This window comes from Sus scrofa, chromosome 8 (genome assembly GCF_000003025.6).
Source record: "Sus scrofa isolate TJ Tabasco breed Duroc chromosome 8, Sscrofa11.1, whole genome shotgun sequence".
Taxonomy (NCBI): Eukaryota; Metazoa; Chordata; class Mammalia; order Artiodactyla; family Suidae; genus Sus; species Sus scrofa.
Genome location: NC_010450.4, coordinates 53,023,722 through 53,046,993, shown reverse-complemented (window position 1 = coordinate 53,046,993; position 23,272 = coordinate 53,023,722).

Sequence of the window (23,272 nt, the reverse complement as noted above, 5' to 3'; positions counted from 1 at the left end):
AGCCACAGCAACACCAGATCTGAGCCTTGTCTTTGACCTTTGCCACAGCTCACTGCAATGCCAGATCCTTAACCCACTGAGCAAGACCAGGGATCAAATCTGCATCATCATGGATCCTAGTCAGATTCATTTCCACTGAGCCATGATGGGAGCTCCTCATCTGGGAATTTTAATGGAAGTGGGTGTCCATTTCTTTTCTAAGGGTCCTTTCCTTCGCTTGTGTGGAATTCCAACCCTGTCTTCAATTATCAGGGTCTTCCTGCTTCATAATTTCATCCATTCTGTCCCTGGTCCTGCCGTGGTATCTGTCCAAAGCCCACACTGCCCTAAATCTTCCTATTTATTACTTCTTTTATTTCAGAGAGAAGGGCAGTAATTCCTGGATTTGCTTGTGTTGTTAAAATTAGGATTTATTGAAACTGTGACTGTGAAAAAGGTTGTTAATAAGTTCTACATTTTTCTCCATAAGATTTATAGTTTTGTTTAAGCTATAAGCTTTACAGTTTTAACTTTCGCATATATGTCTGTGAGCCACCTCAAATTAATTATCATGTATAAACTGAGACAGGGCTCAAAATTCATTTTTTTTCTATAAAAATATTTCTGTTACTGTAGCATCACTTATTAAAAATACATCATTTTTAACCAGTTATTCAGCATGATATTTGAAATATTCCATTTTTCAGTTTTCATAGTTTTTTAGGTATGTTTAGTTTTATTTTTATAATAGTAGCTTTTAACAAGCAACTAAAAAATTCTGAGTTTTGTTTGTTTATTTGCCAACAATGGAAAAACAAATAGTGTTCAAGGCACCTCTTGGCAATAAGAACTGTATCTTTGCTCCTGAGGAAGAATGATCTTACCCTTGTAAATTTGTTTCAGAAGAGCTCTATTTATAATCCATTATATACGCAATTGTATAGAGAAAATAAGACATCACTAATAAGTGACACAAAACCCTCATTTTAATTATTATCAAGGTTTAATACTTTCAGAAAAAATCCAGAAAGTTATGAGACTTTCCTTGTATCCATTTTTATGGCTAAAATGTCAAGATCTCTGCTCAACTTTTCTAGCTCCCCAGGCTGCTGGGTGTTGCTCACAGTCATCTGTATCTCACAGGTCCTCCAGGGAAGGGACAGCAGAGTCTAACAGGCAGAGTCACTCTGTTTTGTTTCTGTATTTCTGTTAATGGGTTGACTTTATCATTTAATCATTTTTTTTCTCATTTTACATGTCACTGCTTCTTTAGATTTTATGTTCCATTTTTAATTTCATTTTTATTCACACATTTTTTAAAGTAACAGAATGTCGTGAAATTATGATAACAGATGACCTTCATTCTTAGGCTTAGTCAAATATTTAATGTTATGTAAATATTCTTGTTAGACTACATTTACCAACAATATAAAGTATACAATTTTTAATTGGGGTGAAGACTATGTGCATTTACCTGAAGGTTCAGACCTAAAAATCTAATTGGGGTATGGTTGATTTACAATGTTGTATTAGCCTCAGCTTTATAGCAAAGTGAATCATTTATATACATACATATACCCATTCTTTTTTTGTCCCATATAGATTATTACAGGATATTGAGTAGAGTTCCTGCACTATGCAGTAGGTCCTTGTTAATTGTCTACTTTATATACAATAATGTGGATGTGTTAATCCCATCCTTCCCATTTATCCCTCCCCTGGACATCTTCCCCTTTGGTAACCCTAAATTTGATTTTGAAATCTGTGAGTTTGTTTCTATTTTACATACGAGTTATTTGTATCATTTTTATTAGATTCCAAATGTAAGTGATATCATATGGTATTTGTCTTTCTTTAACTTAACTTTATTTAATATGAGAATCTCTAGTTCCATCCATATTGCTGCAAATGGCATTATTTCATTCTTTTTTGTGGCTGAGCAGCATTCCATTACTTATATGTACCACATCTTCTTTATCCATTTCTCTGTTGATGGACATTTAGGTTGCTTCCATGTCTTGGCTATTGTAATTAGTGCTTCAGTGAACATTTAGGTGCATATAGCTTTTTGAATTATGTTTTTCTTGGGATAGATGCCCAGGAATGGGATTTCTGGATCACATGATAGTTCTGTAATTAGTTTGTTAAGGCCCAAACTAGTTTTTTATTGACTTAAGATTTTATTAAAATTTCCATTCCCTGCTTTCCAAAAATTGTTCTTACAAACTTGTTGATTTAAGTTGAATTTTTTTTTGAAAAATTGAGTTATCATTGACATATAACATTATGTTAGTTTCAGATGCACAGCATAGTGATCAATATTTTTGTGTATTGCAAGATTATTACCACAACGTTTCACCACATTATTACAAATTTTTTTCTTTTTTTTTAAGGGTTTTTATCAGAAATGGGTGTTGGATTTTGTCAAAGGCTTCTTCCGCGTCTATTGAGAGGATCATTGGTTTTTATTCTTCAGTTTGGTAATGTGGTGTATCACACTGATTGATTTGCAGACACTGAAGAACCCTTGCATTCCTGAGATAAATCCCACTTCATCATGATGTACAATTCTTTTGATGTATTGTTGGATGTGGTTTGCTAGTATTTTGTGGAGGATTTTTGCATCAAGTTCATCAGTGAAATTGGCCTGTAGTTTTCTTTTTTTGTGGTATCTTTGTCTGGTTTTGGTATCAGGGTGATGGTGGCCTCATAGAATGAGTTTGGGACTATCCCTTTCTCTGCAATTTTTTGAAATAGTTTCAGAAGGAGAGGTGTCAACTCTTCTGTAAATGTTTGATAGAATTTGCCTGTGAAGCCATCTGGTCCTGGACTTTTGTTTGTTGGAATTTTTTAAATCACAGTTTCAATTTCAGTTCTTGTGATTGGTCTATTCATCTTTTCTATTTCCTCGTGGTTTAGTCTTGGAAGATTGTACTTTTCTAAGAATTTGTCCATTTCTTCTAGGTTTTCCATTTTATTGGAGTATAGTTGCATATAGTAGTCTCTTATGATCCTTTGTATTTCTGTGATGTCCATTGTTACTTCTCCTTTTTCCTTTCAAATTTTATTGATTTGAGTCTTCTCTCTTTTTTTTTCTTGATAAGTCTGGCTAAGGGTTTATCAATTTTGTTGAACTTTTCAAAGAACCAACTTTTTGTTTCCTTGATCTTTTCTATGGTTTTCTTCATTTCTATTTCATTGATTTCTGCTCTGATCTTTATGATTTCTTTCCTTCTATTAACTTTAGGCCTTGTCTCTTCTTCTCTCTCAAGCTGCTTTAGATATAAAGTTAGCTTGTTTATTTGAGCTTTTTCTTGTTTCCTAAAGTGGGCTTGTATTGCTATAAAATTTTCTCATAGAACGGCTTTTGCTGCATCCCATAGGTTTTGGAGTGTCATATCTTTGTTGCCATTTGTTTCTAGGTATTTTTTAATTTCCTCTTTGATTTCTTCAGTGATCCATTGGTTGTTTAGTAGCATGTTGTTTAGTCTCCATGTATTTGTGTTTTTTGCGGTTTTTACCTTGTTGTTGATTTCCAGTCGTATAGTGTTGTGGTCGGAAAAGACGATTTCAATTTTCTTAAAGTAACCGAGGTTGGATTTGTAGCCCAGGATGTAATCACTCTTAGAGAATGTTCCATGTGCACTTGAACAATTTTTTTTCTTACGATGATATCTTTTAGATCTGCTCTCTTAGCCACTTTCAAATATACAAAATATTATTATTAACTATAGTTACCATGCTGTACATTATATTCCAAGGACTTGTTTATTTTATAACTGGAAGTTTACCTTTTGACCACCTTCTCCCATTTCTTCCACCCATCACCACTGCCTCTGGAAACCACCAATCTGTTCAATGTTTCTATGAGTTCTTTTTTTTTTTTTTTAAGAGTCTACATATGAGTGAGAGAATATTAAATTTGTCTATTTATGACTTATTTCTCTTAGGGTTATGTCCTCAAGATTTGTCTATGTTGTTGCAAATGGTGGGATTTCCTTTTTTATGATTTTGTAATATTCTGATATATATACATACATAGTTTATGTATAAATATATATATGTGTGTGTATATAGCATATCCTCTTTATCCATTCATCTGTTGATGGGCACTCCATGCCTTAGCTCTTATAAATAAATAATGCTGTAATGAACAATGAGGATGCACTTATCTTTTTAAGTTAGTGTTTTCGTTTTCCTCAGGTAAGTAGCCAGAAATAGAATTGATGGATCATATTGTAATTCTGTTTTTAGTTTTGTGAGGAACTTCCATAGTGTTTTCTATGGTGGCTGTACCAATTTGTATTCCCACTAATTGTGTATAAGTGTCCCCTTTTCTCTACATCCTTGACAATATTTATTTCTTGTGTTTTCATTAGTAACCATTCTAATAGGGGTAAGGTGATATCTCATTGTAATTTTGATTTGATTTTCTTTGATAATGACTGATATTGAGCACCTTTTCATGTACTATTGGCCATTTGTATGTCTTTAGAAAAATCCCTATTCAGGTCCTCTGCTCATTTTTAAATTAGATTTTTTTATCTGCTGTTGAGTTGTATGAGTTATTTTTGATATTAACTCATTATCAGATACATGATTTGCAAATATTTTCTCCCATTCAGTAGATTACCTTTGTTTTGTTGACGACTTCCTTTGCTGTGCAGAACCAAATTACATTTTAATTCATAAGATTTTTGTTATTTATCATGTATATATCTAAATTTCATTTGTTTGTCTTTTTTTGTATTTTTAGGGCTGCACCTGCAGCATATGGAGGTTCCCAGCCCAGGGGTCCAATCAGAGCTGTAGCTGCTGGCCTATGCCACAGCCACAGCAATGTGGGATCTGAGATGTGTCTGAGACCTACACCACAGCTCACAGAAATGCTGGATCCTTACCCCACTGAGCGAGGCCAAGGATCAAACCCGCAACCTTGTGGTTCCTAGTTGGATTTGTTTCCACTGCACCATGACAGGAACTCCAATATATTTAAATTTCTAAATGTACTTTCATAGAGCAGATTACATTTTAGGGTAATATAATTTATTGGGCCCTAAAAATCTCATATATATTTGATATATACCCTATTTTTTTCTGAAATTAACTTCTAATTTTAACATTTAAAACATTAATGGCACAATAAAGTTTCATTAGAAAATATTTTTATATTACTGATATCACTTTCATGTTGCCTATTATCAATTTCAGAGAAAGAAATGCGATTAAAGCACATTGAAAATTTATCTGAAAAAAAAATTATCTGAGTTAGGAAATTATGTCTTCCCTCAATCCATGAAATAACAAAAAAGTTAAAATATAATACATCTATTTGGAAAGATAGGAACCAGGAAAAATATCTTAGGCTTAATAGTTCAGAGCACAGATCTAGAGATGGACACATTGGCATTTTCAGTGTTTTACCTACCACATAATGTCATGATCTTTTGTAAGACACTGTAATATTCCTCATTTTTCTCCCTTTTAAAATGGTGAAAATAATACTTCTTTATACAGTTGTCATGAGGATTAAATGAGAGAAATGTGTGTCAAGAGCTTTGTGTCACATTAGACATGGTGAATGTTCAATAAATGTTATTGATCTCCTTCTCCTACTTTTTCTTGTCCTCCTTCTTCTCTTTGATATCATTTTCATCATCTTCATCATCACTGTTATCATCATCATTATCTTCATCATACTCATCCTCATCTTCATTGTCATCTTCACCACTGTCATCTTCATCATAATCATCATCATCATTATCATCATCATCATCACCACTATTATTCATTGTTTCCTAGGAAGTCAACACCACATGACACCACAGTAATGCTCTCCCATCTCCAGGACTTTGTGCCATTGATTTCTACATTTTATTTCCTTGAGTTTTCCCTTTCCAATTTTTTTCCCATAAGCATTCAAACAGGTGTGTCCTCCTCCTGTAAAAAAGAATATTTGTTTCAGTCTACCTCTTCCCTATCACTCTACGGTCCTTCAAAGCAAAATTTACCAAAATAATTGACTGAAAGTCATCTTCACTTTCTCCATTCCACTTTGGATTCACTGTTGCCATCTGGTCTCTGAGTCTGACAAATTCCCTGACTGTGTTTATCCTTTCTCACCCATACATTACTTCTGACATCAGATGTGTTTTTTTTTTTTTTTATCATACACCAAGCAATTCTTAGTAATCTCAACTGAGTGTCCTACAATTTAATTCAGTCCTGAGGCTAACAGGAGTTAGTGCAGACATCGCAGATTAGGGGCCCCATCCCCGAAGACTGCTCACCTGCCCCCAGAAGATGCCACTTGCAAGTAGTACCTCCAACTTTTTTCTTTCTTAAGTCTCCATACTGGACTTATATTTTAGCTCTGTTAGTCTACTCTCATAGTGTTAAACACTATCTACCTGCCAAGGGAAGCTGATATTTTTATCTCAAACTTATTATGCCACCAACTGAACTCAATCTTTCTTCCATATCTGTCTTCTAGTTTTCTCCATTTTATTTTATGGAATCTATCTTCATTTAATTGCTCATGTTAGAAACTGAGGGGTCCTCTCTTGGCCTCCCTCATCTTCCTTTTGTAGCCTGCTGTGACACTCTGTCAGGTCTAACATGTTCTGTAGCTTGAAGCCATCAACTTCCCTTCATCCTCAGAGATGCTGGAAAATGATCCATTCCCTCTCACACTTAGGCAAATGTAATCGGTTTCTTATCAGTCAATCTGTTCCACTTTGGGCTTTTTCTAATCAATATTCCATATTGTCCTCATAATGATATAGCAGTGTTTCCTATACATTCTTTTTATTTTTTTGTCTTTTTAGGGCTGCACCTGTGGCATATGGAGGTTCCCAGGCTAGGGATCGAATTAGAGCTGTAGCTGCTGGCCTACACTACAGCCACAGCAACACCAGATCCGAGCCACGTCTTTGATCTACACCATAGCTCATGTCAGTGCTGGATCTTTAACCCACTGACTGAGGCCAGGGATCAAACCTGTGTCCTCATGGATGCTAGTCAGATTCATTAACTGCTGAGCCACAGCAGAACTCCAGTTTCTCTTATACGTTCTTTAATTTATAACTGAAAATGAAATGATACAGCAGAACTTTCTTTTGCCCTACTCATGGAAGAATAATTCTCGATAAAACAAGTATAAAACTTTTAAATACACATAAGTTGCTTAACCAAGATGTTTATTCAACCAACTAACTTTGGAGTCAATAATGCCTAATTATTTCTCTTTTTTTTCACTGTGTTTTTCAATATTTTTTTCCTTCTTCTTGTGGTTGAGGTACTTCTCATCATTAATTCCAAATTACACATGCATTTCATGAGACCCACATTTTCTTCTAGAGGCCATTCAGTGAAATTAATTAAGAGATTTTTCATATTAGCAAAATATTCCAATTATAGATACATGTTAAATGAAGAGGATTGACTACAGGAGAATAGTCAGTGACTCATGAAGGAAAAAGGTGATTTGTAATGCTATATTTATATAATGGGGACAATTAAAATCATTGATATGATTAGAATATTTCCCAAAGAGACACAGAAATCTTTGCTTCCTCATGTTTGATTGCCCACACAACATCCACTGGATATAACTGCCATTTCTCACAAGCTGGGCACATGGCTAAGCCCATGAGGAAAGACAAGACTCCTTAGGACAAAGTGGTATCAGATGAGAACATTGTTACAAATGAGACAAAATAGTTCTTATTTTGTTTCATTTTGGTTTTGGCCATTTTTAGCCATTCCTCATTCTCCATAAATCTGGATCCCTTTGACTTAAGGTTGGCCACTTTGCATTGAAGAATTTCCAGATCTATATGTCCTAAGGCAGTGTGTTGTAACAGAGACTGTCTGTTGCTAACCCAACCGTACACCTCTTTTTCCTGGGTCCATGGCCTGTCTGTCTAAGCCTGCCATGTGGATAGGTAGGACTGAGTTCTAGCTAGTGAATTCTCAACTGTGAGCTGTGAAAAGATTCCAGCCCTGGGCCTTATAAATATCCTCTGTGATGCTTCCTGATCCTTTGGAGGTTTGATGTACTGGTGAGTGTCGAGATCCTGGAAACCACGTTTTTCAAGATGGTGGAGCTATCAATTGGAAGGGCATATTCCTGAATTATCATTTGGAAGAGAGTCCTCTGATCAGGAAGAGCATTTTTCCTTGACTTGAGCAGAGAAACTAATGGTAAGCCAGTAATATTAGTTAAGCCACTGTATGTCCATCAAAATAATATCATCTTAAGGAATGTTAATGCCAAAATATGGTGACTTGATTCTCTTGCTTTTTCATTTTAAAGTTTATAATTCAGTGAGACTTTTAAATGCCTGCTTTTCATTATTCAGAGTTTTCACTCATTTCCTTCTGAAATAGCACTGTTTTTTTTTTTTTTTTTTATCTGATCCCACCTGTAGAGATTCTAACCTTTTGCTCTTGTTTGATCATTTGTTGAGTTTGTTGGGTTTGTAGGGAATGGCAGTTTTCTCTAGACTGATGTTTTTTCTAGATTGATATAGGCAGATATGAGTGGGAATGCACAGATTACCATGTGTTCTGGGGAGATGGCTTCAGATGATGTCTAGAAGCTAGACTCAGATTTAACTTAAAGTTCTGCAGGTAGTCTACATGTTCAACTTCAGGTAAAATGCCTTTCTGGATCCACAGGTCTGGGCGTTAAGTAAAGCTCCTATTCCCCAGTTTGCAATGAGGGCAGGGGGAGACAGAGACTCTTGCCCAGGGTACCAGAAAAAGCCATCATTCTTCCATAAAACTCTTTAGTATCTTCCCATTGCCTGTGGGTCCAATTCCAGCCTCTTCTCAAGGTTTCTTTATTTTGTTTCACCAACTCTGTGTATTTCATTCCTTGAAGACACAGAGCTTTCTGACATCTGGGAGTTAATGCTCCTCCTGGAAACCTTCACCCAGAAGCTCCTCTCTCAAAAGTTCTGCTTAATTAATGACATCATATATCTTTTACTCAGTCAGATTGGTTTCCTTTAATGTTTTCTTCTTTTCTTACTAAAGTATGCTTTTCGTTTTTTGAAGATACTACTGTTTGTATTTGTAAACTGACTGGGAAGATAGGCTTAATGCTGCCTGTTTTATTCCTGTCTGCATTTGTTCCCCTTGCCTATAACATAGTAGTAGGAAATATTTACTAAAAGGAACACATGAATGAAGTTAAAATATAAAATTGACAGTCTAGAAAATCTCTTGGCTCACAGTTGACTAAACACTTCCAGACTGGCAGAGATATACTAATGGGATCATGTGATACAGATGTATCAGGAAATACTGTTTTATGCATTCTAGAATGCAAAATAAGCTGAATTGTTTTGGCATAAATAATAATGTTCTTTTTCTGTTGATGATGATGTCCATCACTCCCCTTCACAAAAAATTTCAAGGAGGAGAGGAACTTTCTATTGAATGAGTTAATACAATAAATGCCTTAATATGTTAAGTTCTCACATAGCTATTATGTCATTATTATTGACTATTGAAGGTTTATTGGCTATACACATTATATTTTAATGGTAAAGTATAATTTTTAATTGGTAAGTCATTCTCTTAAATTTTTTAATTGCAATTTACCTAATATTTTTTGTTTTGCTATTGATTTAAGCTCTTAGTTTGAGCGATTATTATATATAGTTTTTATATATATTGACTATATTCCAGTTAAATGTATGAATATCCAACGATATCTATATAAAAAATTTACCATAGTTGTTAGTAATAATTAATTTTAGAAGGAATGAGGCACTGAATCAAAGGTAGTTTTATTGCTCTTGAAAACTAAACAGACTTTATTTGAAACAAAGATGAATGTGGAGGCTGTGTTGTAATCAGGAAAGGGGCTGATGTTTCTCCTTCTTTTATCTTTCTAATTCTTTAGTTTGGAGTCGGACAGCAAGTCGCCATGATTAAACAGTTTTGGAAAATGAAGCTTCTTTTAGTTTTGGTTTTAATGAATACATTTTTCTGGAGAAATTTTTGCCCCGTTCCAGAGAAAGAGAAAAAAACAGTATAAAAGTTTCTCTTGGTCTGTGTGGTATGAAATAAATATTTATCATTTCTCATTTTTGCTTCTTGCCAAGGTATGTGGGAGGAGGGTGTCATGCTATTGTTAGTGGTCGGAAGCAGAAATCTAATTATACACAGTAGAGTGAGTCATTTACAAATTTAATTCTTGAGTTTAATTTTTTTTTGTTTACATGATTAAGGCTGAGCCTATTATTAATGATCATTGATGAAATATGAGTTTAGCTGCATCCCCTTCAGAAGGTATTACTTTGAAATATATCATTTGGAAAGTTTTATTGAATTGTGTAGTGTGGTTATGTTTTTAGTTTTCTTTGGCTTTCTTACAGTTTATTTTTACTATCTTTATATGATTGTGGAGATACATTGCTCTAAGTTAATTGAACTTCAAGAACAATTAGAAAGAGGTTTTTGTTTTAAGTACAGAATTTTGTCTCTCCATGTTACTTGGGTAGTCAGAGCAGAGACATCACAGAAATATTTCAGATTCCTAGCAAGTATTTCAAAGAAAACAAAAACCATCCCTTCATAGCATCACCAGATCCCCAGTAGGCAGACAGGTGATATTTATGTGATTACTCACTTATAGCACTTTTTGGTGATGTTATATTGAGAGAATTAAAATATTTCTTCTTGGAGTTCCCATTGTGGCACAGCGGAAACGAATCCAACTAGGAACCATGAGGTTGTGGGTTTGATCCCTGGCCTCTCTCAGTGGGTTAAAGATCTGGCGTTGCCCTGAGCTGTGGTGTAGGTCACAGACGTGGCTCAGATCTGGCATTGCTCTGACTGTGGAATAGGCTGGCAGCAGCTGTAGCTCCTATTAGACCCCTAGCCTGGGAACCTCCATATGCCGCTGGTGTGGCCCTAAAAAGACAAAAACATAAATAAATCTTTCTTCTTATTACACAGTCTTAATCCAAGAAAATGAACAGTTCATCCCCTGACAGGAAGAGACAGGAGGCAGATGATTTAGAGCAGGAGGAGAGCCCAAGGCTCCAGCCCCACTTCTTCTGTGTGACTGTGTGTGTTACCAAACTCAGCTTCTGCTGCTCAAAGCTGATCCTTGAGAGGCAGGCAAGTGTTGGAGAAAGGAAAGTTGTTTGAATCAGAAAGCCTGCAATCTGGGGAGGAGGCCAACTTGTGTCCACAAACTAGCTCCAAAGATTCTGCTGGGACATGATGGTGTTTAAAGGGAGAAAAGAGGGAAGAATCTCATTGAATCACTGAGGCAGGAGGCTGGGTTCTTCATCCTTCACCATCACCTGCAGACTGGTTGATGATTCAGATGCTATCTTGCCTCTATAATCTGCCTTCAGGACTGCTAAGGGGGCTGCTAGGCATACAGAGCCATTATTCTCTTTTATTTTTTATTTTATTGAAGTTTAGTTGATTTACAATGTTGTTTTAATTTCTACTATACAGAAAAGTGATTTACACACACACATATATATTACATATACATATGCTTTTACATTATGTTTTTTCACAGAGTATTGCATATAGTTCCCTGTGCTGTACAGTAGGGCTTTGTTGTTTATCCATCCTATGCATACTAGTTTGCAGCTGCTAAACCCAAACTCCCTATCCATCCCTCCCTCATCCACCTTCTGCCTTGGCAATTGTAAGTCTGTTCTCTATGCTTACAACTCTGTTTCTGTTTTGTAGATAAGTGCATTTGTGACATGTTTTAGATTCCATGTATAAGTGATATCATATGGTATTTGTGGTTCTCTTTCTGCATTACTTCATGTAGTATGATAATCTCTAGTTGCATCCACATTGCTACAAATAGCATTATTGCATTCTTTTTTATGGCTGAATAATATTTCATTGTATATATGTACTACATCTTCTTTATTCATTCCTCTATTGATGGACACTTAGGTTGCTTACATGTCTTGGATATTGTAAATAGTGCTGCAGTGAACATTGGGGTGCATGTATCTTTTAAAATTATCATTTTCTATGGATATTTGCTCAGGATTGGAATTGCTGGATCATATGGTTATTCTATATTTAGTTTTTTAAGGAACCTCCATATTTTTCTCCATAGTGGTCGCACCATAGTGGCCCACCAACAGTACAGGGGGGGTTCCCTTTTATCAACACCCTTTCCAGCATTTATTGTTTGTAGACTTTTTGATGATGGCCATTCCCACTGGTGTGAGGTGATTCCTCATTGTAGTCTTGATTTGCATTTCTCTAATTATTGGGAACTGGCCATTCTTTAATGTCTTCATTCTTCATTTTTACTTCTTTTAATCTAGGAAAAGAATCTGCTGGTTAAGCAAGGTATGGTGTATACTTAGCAGAGCACAAGTCAGGAGTTAGGTTAAATTGCCTACAGATCTCATTAATATAATTAAGATTTAAAGGAAACAGAAATAGGAAATCAAGAAAGGAGCAAAGAAGCTGCTTACAAACCCCTACTTTTCAGCCATCACTCCATTTTGATGGGATTAGGAGTGAAGATCCATCTTCTGTAGCTTCTTCATGCTGACATAGGGTACCATATTCTTACAGTGGAAGATGCCAACATGGGTCTGTAGCATCTCTGTGCTGACAGTTTTAGTTGCCCATTTATATATATAGGCAGAACAAGCTACATACTTTGATGCCCACAAAGATATAGATCATTATGAAGAATAGTGTTAATCCCATTCTTTTGAGGCCAGTTCTTGGACCTGTGCTAGCCTTGGATTTATTACTGCTCAAGAAGAAGCAGCTTATGCCGCAACTGCAGTCTGGTCATCACGCAGGTAGCTTTTCTTTCTGGTGGCAGTCACAGTATCTGTAATACAACTCAGGAATGTGCATCAGACACTGTGACTTTACTGTCTTGATCACCTGCTGCTCAAGCCTGCTCTTTTGTGACCCAGGGAGGCCTAGGAGATTCAGCTTTTCTGAGTTAGGGGGGCAAGAGGCAGGGGACACAGGAGCCTTTGTGCTTGCAGGGGCAGGGGCTTGAAGGGTTCTGCTTCGTTTTGACTGGAAAACTTGTCTGGCAGAAACCTTATTTTCACTTTTCAAATGAAGATCTCATGAGTGCCCATATCTTTGTGTCATTATAAATAATAAATGAAACTTCTTCAAAGGTTGGAGACAAATGGGCTGCTCAATAAATATAAACTCTGGTCATTACTAAGTGCTAAAATGTAGCCAGCTTTTATATATGGGTTGCCTTTTTTTCTGTGAATGACTAATAATAGAACAATTTTTCAGGTATCAGTTTTTTGGTTCAAAATTAAGTTTTGGTTTTCATTCAGGGGCAAATACAAACACAGGATTTTATGTGATTAAACCAAAGGAAAGAATACAGTGAAACACTAGGCACAGTTAAAATGTGTCCTCAAAAATGTTTCCTACTTTTGGACAATTTTCATTTTAAAAGAATTAAATAGTGGATTATTGAACTTTGTTTATACTGAAAGAAATTGGGTTTCTTGACTGCACAGAGACATCTACATACTGGAGTGGTAGGAGAGAATTTCATGTTGTTAATGTAAAATTAAATATTTAATGCTCCCATTTACATTTACAAGTCCTTGAGGAAATTACCTTCCCAGAAAGCTGAATAAGGCTGAAAGTGTTGCTGCCAAGAAAGCCTGAAGTCCTCTACTGGGGACAACTGGCACCTCCCAGATTACCTGAAACATTCTTTTCACAGCCTTCATCGTCCTTGGCTTTTTGACACCTGTCATAGGAGGCATTTGAAGGATTCTGCATCGTACAGGGTTTCTGCATCGTACAGGCTTCTTGCATATTATATTAAGCACAAAGTATCTAACACAGAATGGTTAGATAGAACTGGGTCATTGCTGCTGAATGGTGAATGACACATTTAATGCCATTTTTCACTGGCAAAGTCTGCTCTGTATTTACAGTGACATGCGACTCACACAAAGTGAAAGGTCTGTATTATGATCCCCCTCCTTGGCTGACTCAAAGAGCAAATGGTAAAATCGTGATGTTTAAAAACAGGTTCTTTTATGGAGGTTCATGTCTGAAGTCAGGAGGAAAACATTATAGACCCCAAATGATTTCTGTAAGTGAAATATAGCATCTTTTTTTGACTGCTGTCTTATGTTGACTTCTAATGTTTGTTCTTTTAACTCTGTTTAAAATGGTGAGTAATCTGAGTGTGTCATCTTTTGTTCTATAGGGAACAACAACATTGAAGAATTTTGCCACTTAATGAAACTTCATGCAAGAAGCTTTTATTTAGCACCTACTGGTGTGTCTGGCACATAAAACACAGTTGAGCCTGTTGCTGGTGTTCAGTGGGGAAGACGTTACCTCAAAATACTTACCGGGGAGGGAACAGGTGCCTGCAGAGTTCTGTTCAAATATGATAGTGCAGGAATGATTCTAGAATTATAACAGCTCTATTGAACACATACATATTTTATTGCTTATCATTGAAATTAATTTGTCCTTAAACACTTGAATAAAGCAAATTTTACAAGTTAATGAAACTCAGAACTTTCTGCCTATAGGTCCTTCTCAGCATTCTTGTCTCTTCCACTTTTTCCCCAACATCCCCCCACCAACACGTCTGTTCTCAATGGGTGTGTTTTTCTGCAATATTCCAGGGTGAATGTAAGGCAGATAAATATCTGTGACTCTCCTATCCTCCTGTGATGGTGAATTTCACTTGCCAATTTCACTGGGACATGGTGCTCAGATATTTGGTCAAACAGTGCTCTGGGTATTTCTGTGAGGATGTTTTTAGATGAAATGAATATTTAAGTTGGTGGAATTTGAGCAAAGCAGATTTTTTTAAATAATGATTTTTGTTTTTTCCATTATGGATGGTTTACAGTGTTCTGTCAATTTCTACTGCATAGAAATGTGGCCCAGTGACACATGCATGTATACATTCTTTTTTCTCACATTACCATGCTCCATCATAAGTGACCAAACATAGTTCCCAGTGCTATACAGCAGGATCCCATTGCTTATCCATTCCAAAGGCAATAGTTTGCAGCTATAAACCCCAAATTCTCAGTTCATCCCTCTTCCTACCCCTCCCCCTTAGCAACCCCAAGCCTATTCTCCAAGTCCATGATTTTCTTTACTGTGGAAAAGTTCCTTTGTGCCATATATTAGATTCCAGTTATAAGTGATATCATAGGGTATTTGTCTTTCTCTTTCTTACTTCACTCAGTATGAGAGTCTCTAGTTCCATCCATGTTGCTGCAAATGGCATTATTTTGTTCTTTTGATGGCTGAGTAGTATTCCATTGTATATATATACCACATCTTTGCAATCCAATTTTCTGTTGATAGCATTTGGGTTGTTTCCATGTCTTGGCTATTGTGAATAGAGCTGCAATGAACATGTGGATGAATGTGTCTTTTTTAAGGAAAGTCTTGTCTGGATATACTCCCAAGAGTGGGATTGCTGGGTCACATGGTAGTTCTGTGTATAGATTATGATTCTCGCTTTGGGAGTGTTCCTTCTTCAATATTTTGGAAAAATTTAAGGAGAATGGGTGTAAGTTCCTTTTTATGTTTGGTAAAATTCGCCTGTGAAGCCATCTTGTCCTGGACTTTTATTTGTAGGGAATGTTTTTATTATATATTCAATTTCATTTCTAGTGATCAGTCTGTTCAGTTGATCTATTTCTTCTTAAATCAGTTTTGGCACACTGCATATCTCTAGAAAATTGTCCATTTCTTCTAGGCTGTCAAATTTGTTGGCATATAATTGTCTATAATATCCTTTTTTTTGTTTGTTTGTTTGTACTTCTGCAATATCTGTTGTGATTTCTCCTTTTTCATTTCTTATTTTGTTTATTTGGGTTTTTTCTCTCCTCTCTTTGGTGAGTCTGGCCAGAGGTTTGTCGATTTTGTTTACCTTTTCAAAGAACCAGCTCTTGGTGTTATTGATTTTTTTCTATTGTTTTCTGAATCTCTATTTTATTGATTTCCTCTATGATCTTTATGATTTCCTTCTGCAGACTTTAGGTTTTGTTTGTTCTTTTTCTAAGTCATTTAGATGGTGGGTTAAGTTGTCTATTTGAGATTTTTCTTCTTTTTGAGGCAGGCCTGTATCACTATGAATTTACCTCTGAGCACTGCTTTTTGGCATCCCATAGATTTTGAGTGGTTGTGTCTTCATATCATTTGTCTAAAGATATTTTTTAATTTTCTTCTTGATTCCCTCATTGACTGATTGGTTTTTTAGTATCATGTTGTTTAGTCTCCATGTAGTTAGTTTTTTCTCATTTCTTTTCCTGTGGCGGATTTCTAGTTTTATGTCATTGTGGTTAGAGACGATACTTGAAATAATTTCTGTACTCTTAAATTTGTTGAGGTTAGCTTTTTTCCCCAGTATGTGATCAATCCTTGAGAATGTTCCATGGGCACTTGAGAATGATGTTTATTATGATTTTTTGGGATGCAGTGTCCTGAAGTCTAACTTTTCTATTGTGTCCTTTAGGATCTCTGTTACCTTATTGATTTTCTGTCTAGAGGATCTGTCCATTGATGTGAGTATGGTATTAGAGTCTCCTAGTATGATTGCATTCCAATCAATTTCTCTTTTTATGTCTTTTAGTATTTGTTGTAGGTATCTGGTGCTCCTATATTAGGGGCATATATATTGACAATTGTAATATCCTCTTCTTGAATGCATCCTTTTACCTTTAAATAGTGTCCTTTGTCTTTCATTATGGCCTTCATTTTAAAGTCTATTTTGTCTGATATGAGTATTGCCACTCCTGCTTTCTTATCTTGTTCATTGGCATGAAATATCTTTTCTCATCCCCTCACTTTCAATCTATATGTATCCTTTGGCCTAAGGTGAGTCTCTTGTAGACAGCACATTGTAGGTTTTTGCTTTTTTATCCAATCTCCCACTCTGTGTCTTTTGATTGGAGCATTCAGACCATTGACATTTAAGGTAATTACTGATAGATATACATTTATTGCCATTTTAAGCCTTGTTTTCTAGTTGATTCTATATTTCTCCTTTCTTTCTTTCTTTTTTTGGTTGGATGATTTCTATTTATTTTATGCTTGAGTACTTTTCTTTTTAGTTTTTGTGTGAATGAAATGTTTGGTTTTGATTGTGTTTGCCCTGTTTTTCAAGCATGTGAATTCCTTCCTGAATCAGCTTGCTTTAGCCTGATAGGTATATAGGCTCAAATGCATTATTAAAAAACAAGAGTCTGGATTTTCTTACTCTCCTTCCCCACAGTCTATGATTTTGAAGTCCTTTTTTAACATCTTCATGTTTGTCCTCTTGCTGTTCCTTGTGTTTATCATTGCTTTTATAGTAGGTTTTGTTGTTGTTGTTGTTTTTACTCTTTTAGATCTGTATGCTGGCTTATTTAAGTGATTGCTTTCAGATTTTGGTTTCCTCCATCCTATTTCTTCTTACTTTTTTTTTTTATTTGGAGAAGCCCTTTCTGTATTTCTTTTTGAATGGTTTTAGTATTTCTGTACCCTTTTAGCTTTTGTTTGTTGGAGAAATTCTTTATTTCCCCTTCTGTTTTAAGTGATAGTCTTGCTGGATAGAGTATTCTAGGCTGCATATTTTTTCCTTTCAGAACTTTGAATATATCTTGCCACTCCCTTCTGGCCTGTAGTGTTTCTGTAGAGAAATCAGCTTATAGCCTTATGGGGGTTACCTTATAATTAACGCTTTGTTTTTCTCTTGCTGCCTTTAGAATTCTCTCTTTGTCTTTTTATTTTTATTTTACTATGTCTTGGTGTGGTCCTATTTGGGTTCAACTTGTTTGGGGCCCTGTTCTTCCTGTATCTTGATATTAGTTTCCTTTAGATTTGGAAAGTTTTCAGATATAATTTCTTCAAATATATTTTCAGTCCCGTTTTCTTTTTCTTCTCCTGAAATTCTTTTGTGTGTAGATTGTCCCACTTTATATTATCCCATTGATCTCTTATATTGCTTTTGTGGTTTTTTTCATTTGGTTTTCTGTCCACTGTCCTGATTCAGTGATTTCCATTATTCTATCTTCCAAGTCACTAATTTGTTTCTCTGCATTGTTCATTCTGCTCTTTAGTGCTTTTAGCTCCATTTGTGTCTCTGCAAATAAATTTTATGATTTTTCTATGTTCCTCGTTATATTTTCTAGTTCCTTTCAAAAGGAATCTGCCTTACTGTTCATATCCTCTCTTAATTCCTTTATATTCAGCCTTAATTCCTTCAGCATTTTCACTCCCTCCCTTTTGAACTCATTGCCTGTCAGATTGCAGAGATCTGTTTCATTGTTTGCTGCTTCATGCCATTTCTCCTGTTTCTTTAACTGGGAATGATTTCTGAGCTTCTTCATCTTGCTTAAGTTTTTCTTTTTCTATGAGTTTAGGGAAGCCAAACTGTAGTCTTGGAGGGCTACTTTTATGAAAGAACACACTTTGTATTTTGTGGGGGGGTTACTGTTTATTTTCGGCATGAAAATTTGAATATTAGCTGTCTCTTCTGTGTGAGCAGGCTGTTATCCCCAGAGTGCTGAGTGTATTTCCAGGGAGGAGGCAATGTATAGGGCTGGTAGTCAGTGCCTGGTTGCTGGGTTCTTAACAGCAGCAAGGACCTGCCAGAAGGTGGTGCAGGCTACTCCTAGTTGCAGGGTCCTGGGAAGTTGTGATGAGCCTTAAGCAGATTTATAAAGTGCCCAGAGCATTTGGCAGTGGCAGCAGCAGGGAGTGTGAGTTCCCAGTGGAGTGAGAGCAACAACAGGTAGTGTTCTATTGCAGTGACCTCCTCTGAGGTGATTGGAGCTGCAAGTGGTGTCTGTTCAGGGACCTCTAGTGGTAGTGAGCCATGCCCACCTCTGGGGTCAGTGATAATTGTGGTGGTTTTCCCCCACCACTTGCTGACCACGTAAGAAGCACTCCATCTCACTTAGCCCACACAGGAGGTAATGCACAGGCTGCTCCTAGTTTTAGGCTCCTGGAAAGTGACAGAGATCAAGCATGTGTGCCCTGCCCAGAGCATTTGGCAGTGGCAGCATCAGGGTGGGTGTGCTCCCAGGGGAGCGATAGCAACAAAAGGTCATGTTCTGCTGCAGCGGCCTCTTCTGTGGTGCTCTCTGAAGTGATTTGGGCTGTAGGTGGTTCTTGTTCAGGGATCCCCAGTGGCGGTGGGCCATGCCAACCTCTGGAGTCAGAGATAACTTTGGTGGTTTGCCACTGCCACTTGCAGACCACACAAGAAGCACCCCATTCCACTTAGCCCATGCAGGAGGTGCTGCACCAGTGTTCCTAGTTGTAGTTTCTTGGGAAGGGACAGTGGTCAAGTGTCTGGACACTCCCCATAGCCTTTGGCAGTGGTAGCTGAAAGGTGGGTGTGTTCCCAGGGGAGTGAGAGTAACAACGTGTGGTGCTCGGTTGCGGTGCCCTCTTTTTTTTTTTTTTTTTTTTTTTTTTTTGCTGACACCTGAGGTGACTGGGGCTGCAGGTGGAGCCCACTCACAGGCCTCCAGTGGTGGCAGGACATGCTTCCCTCTGGCCTTGGAGACGACTGCTGAGGCCTGTCCCTGATGATGTTGATGCCTGTAGATCACACAAGAGTCACCATGTAGCTCTTAGTACCCAGCTGCCCTTAGCCCTCACAAGAGGTACCTGGCCAAACGTAGCCTGCACAAGAAGTGCCCAGTCTCCCATAGCCCGAGCAAGTGGCTTCTCGCCACCTGCAGCCTGCACAAGAGGCACCCTGCCCGCTGAGAGCCAGTGTGTTCAGGGAGATTTCTATGGTGGTCCATCCCTCCTCCTCTTGCTCTTCCCAACAATGGCCTTGCTTCTCCTTCGGGCCCAGACCTTCTCCCCAGTTCCCTCTGCCATGTTGTTCCACTCCCCAGCCCATAGCACACCACTTCCCCACCTGTGGCACACCACTCCTTAGCTTTTCAGGCTGTCCCCACACAGCCAACCCTAGTCCTCTCCTCGGAACTGACCTCCAGAGCATAAGTCTCAGTGCCAAGCCCCTGTCCGAGCATTTCATGCTGTGGTGTCCAGACCAGTGGTGCAGACAGTCTGTGCTTCTCTCACTCTACTTTGCCATTCTCAGTCCAACTCCTGCACTTTTTTTAGCGACTTTGAAGTCCCTCCATCTCAAATGATCTCCCTTTTGGTTCGGTGGCTTCCCAGGATGTGGTTTCCTTTTCTCTTTCACAGCTTCCTCTCAGGAATGCTAGTCTCGTCCTGATTCTTTCTCTCTCTCTCTTTTCTTCTTTTGTTCTATGCAGTTATGTCAAGTTTTCTTGCCCTTTTTGGAGGTTTAAGTTCTTCTGCCAGCATTCAGTAGATGTTCTGTGTGAGTTGTTTTACATGTAGATGTGTTTTATTGATGTATTTGTGGGAGAAGGTGAGCATGATGTATTACTCCTCTGCCCTTTTGAGCTGCCCCATAAAGCAGATTCAAAGGTAGGGGGCCTCACCCCACCAGCCTGAATAAGAACAAAGACTGCCCCATCATGGGGGTTCTGCCAGCAGAATGGCTGCCTTCAGATTCAAACTGATCTCTCCCCTTGTCTCCACCTGCCAGCCTCAGCCATCCGATTTTTAGACTCACCAATCCTGTGAGCCAGTTCTTTGAAATAAATAAATCTTGTTGGTTCTCTTCTGGAAATCCCAGACTAACCCACCTCTCCTAGTCAGGTTGTGTTTATTTGGAGTTTTATATCAAGGCCCTCTCACCCCTTGACCCCCATGGGGAAACAATAGAATAGGGTCCCACACCACCATCTTACACCATCCTCCTCCTTTCTCTTGTCCAGGAACTTGTACCATCCAGGAAGTTCTGCCTGCCTGTCTGCCCTCTTCCTCCCCTACCCCCCTCCTTCCTTCCCTCCATTCCTCCTTCTTTCCCCATATTTCTCTTTAATTATCTTTCTCTCTCTCTCTCTCTTTATTTATTTTCCTTCCCTTCCTTCTTCCCTCTCTTCCTTCCTTCTTTCTTTCCTTCTTTCTTCCCTTCTTTCTTCCCTTCCTGACTACTCAGAAAAATGGCTGATTATCTTGTATTCTTTCTTCTCTGTGGTTTATTGTAATTTTTGCTTGAGTTTGCAATTTTTTAACACACAGAGTGTTCTCAAAATTTCATAAAACCCCAGTAAGTACCAGATTATAAGCACTGAAATCTGGGGCTTTCAGGACTATTGCCTGTATCAAGATAGAAAATAAAATAAAAAGCAAAAAAACAAAAACAAAAACAAAATTGGAAACAGAGTCCACCTTCTTGTTCTTTGAGTGTGTGTGTGTGTGTGTTTCTCTTTGGTTTAATGGGGTATTGGAATAGGTTAAAGAGAAGGACCTTTTAAGAGAATGAATATTACCTTGACTATTTCACAATATTCTTCTACAGCAATTACTGTAGGTTGGTTAAGGAAATTCAAAGGGAGAAACATGAACATAGATTTAAGCATCTTTTCAGATGCTTTCATGTTCTGAAGATGATGTAAGCACACAGTCAGAAGTACTTGGGAACTTTAATTATTGCTATATGGATGCAGCAGAAAGTGATAGGATATAAAGTAGCAAGGTATGGTGGAAAAGTACAGGTTTTAATTACAAAACTGGATTTAAATGGTTGTTCTAATACTAACTATATGCCTTGGACAGGCTTGTTACACAATCTGAGCTTTGACTTTTTCACATATATAATAGAGATAATATTTGCTTTATTAAGCTTTTTGGAATATTGGAGTTTCTGTCATGGCTCAGTGGAAACAAATCCGACTAACATCCATGAGTATGCAGGTTAGATCCCTGGCTTCACTCAGTGGGTTCAGGATCCAGCATTGCTGTGAGCTGTGGTGTAGGTCTCATATGAGACTTGGATCTGGCACTGCTGTGGCTGTGGGGTAGGCTGGCAGCTGCACCTCCGATTGACCCCTAGCCTGGGAACCTCTGTATGCCGTGGGCATGGCTCAAAAAAGATGAAAGAAAGGAAGAAAGGAAAGGAGGGAGGGAGGAAGGAGGGAAAAAGGAAGGAAGAAAAATTCTTTTGAAAATTGTTTTATGCATTCTAGTCTTTTTAAAATGTCTGCCATGTTACACCACACTTCTGCTTTAAGTATTTTATTTCCTTAACAAGGATTAGAATACCCTATCTCTTATAATCATATCCCATAACCCCTTCCTGCCTCTGTAACAATTTTTACCCCCAAACCCCTGGGAGTCAGAGCCTTTTTAGTTTATGGAATTCAGCACATTCTCACCTTGGGCTTTGGTGTAAATTGCATCCTCTTCCTGGAACCCTCCTTGAACCATCTTAAAGAGACAACTTAAGAAGGTGGCTTAGATAATACCTACTCAGCTTCAGATCATCCAAACACACTGCTATTTCCTCAGGGGGCTTTCCTGATCCCAATCAAGTTGGCTCCCCAAGTTCTAGGTTCCCCATGGAAACCCTTCCTCACATAGCCCTCATAACACCTGACATCCCTTGTTGCGTGTTTCTCTCCCCCCACCACCCAAGTGACAAATTGCATTATGGTTGACAGATTTTTGTTTTGCTCACCAGTATACCTCTAGGACCTAACACAGTCTCTGACTGTGAATGGTTGAGAAATATTTGTTTAATTGGGTAGGGATTTAAAACACGAAGTTTCATGGGTGAAATAATCCTGAGTTACATTTTCTCTTCTCTTCCTGATATTTTGAGAAATACATTAAATTTCGCATTTGTAGCTAAAAGAATTAAAATCGTATACATTATACTAAGGAATTCGGACATTTAGATCAAACGAGCCTTAAAATTAAAGTTCAGATCTTCTACGTTATACTAAGGAATTTGGACATTAAGTTAAAACTAGCTTTTCTGCAAACAAAATTCTGAATTTCTGCCCCTAGAACTGTTTCTTTCCTGTTCTTCCCCATTAGATGATACTTCCATCCTTCTCAATGCTCAGACCAAGAATCAAAATGTTCTTATTTCTCTCATTCCCTTGTCTTTCATATGCAATGTGTTAACAATGTCTCTTTACTCTACCTTCTAATTCACCATTATTTCCTAGATTGCCCTAAGGCAGAGCCTCCCAATTCCTGTCGTGCATTTTTCTGAAAGCAGTCTTTTATTTATTTACTTATTTATTTTGCTTTTTAGGGCCACACCCATGGCGTATGGAGGTTCCCAGGCTAGGGGTCTGATCAGACCTACAGCTGCTGGCCTTTGCCACAGCCACAGCCACCCAGATCTGATCCATATCTGTGACCTTCACCACAGCTCACAGCAACGCCAGATCCTTAACCCACTAAGCGA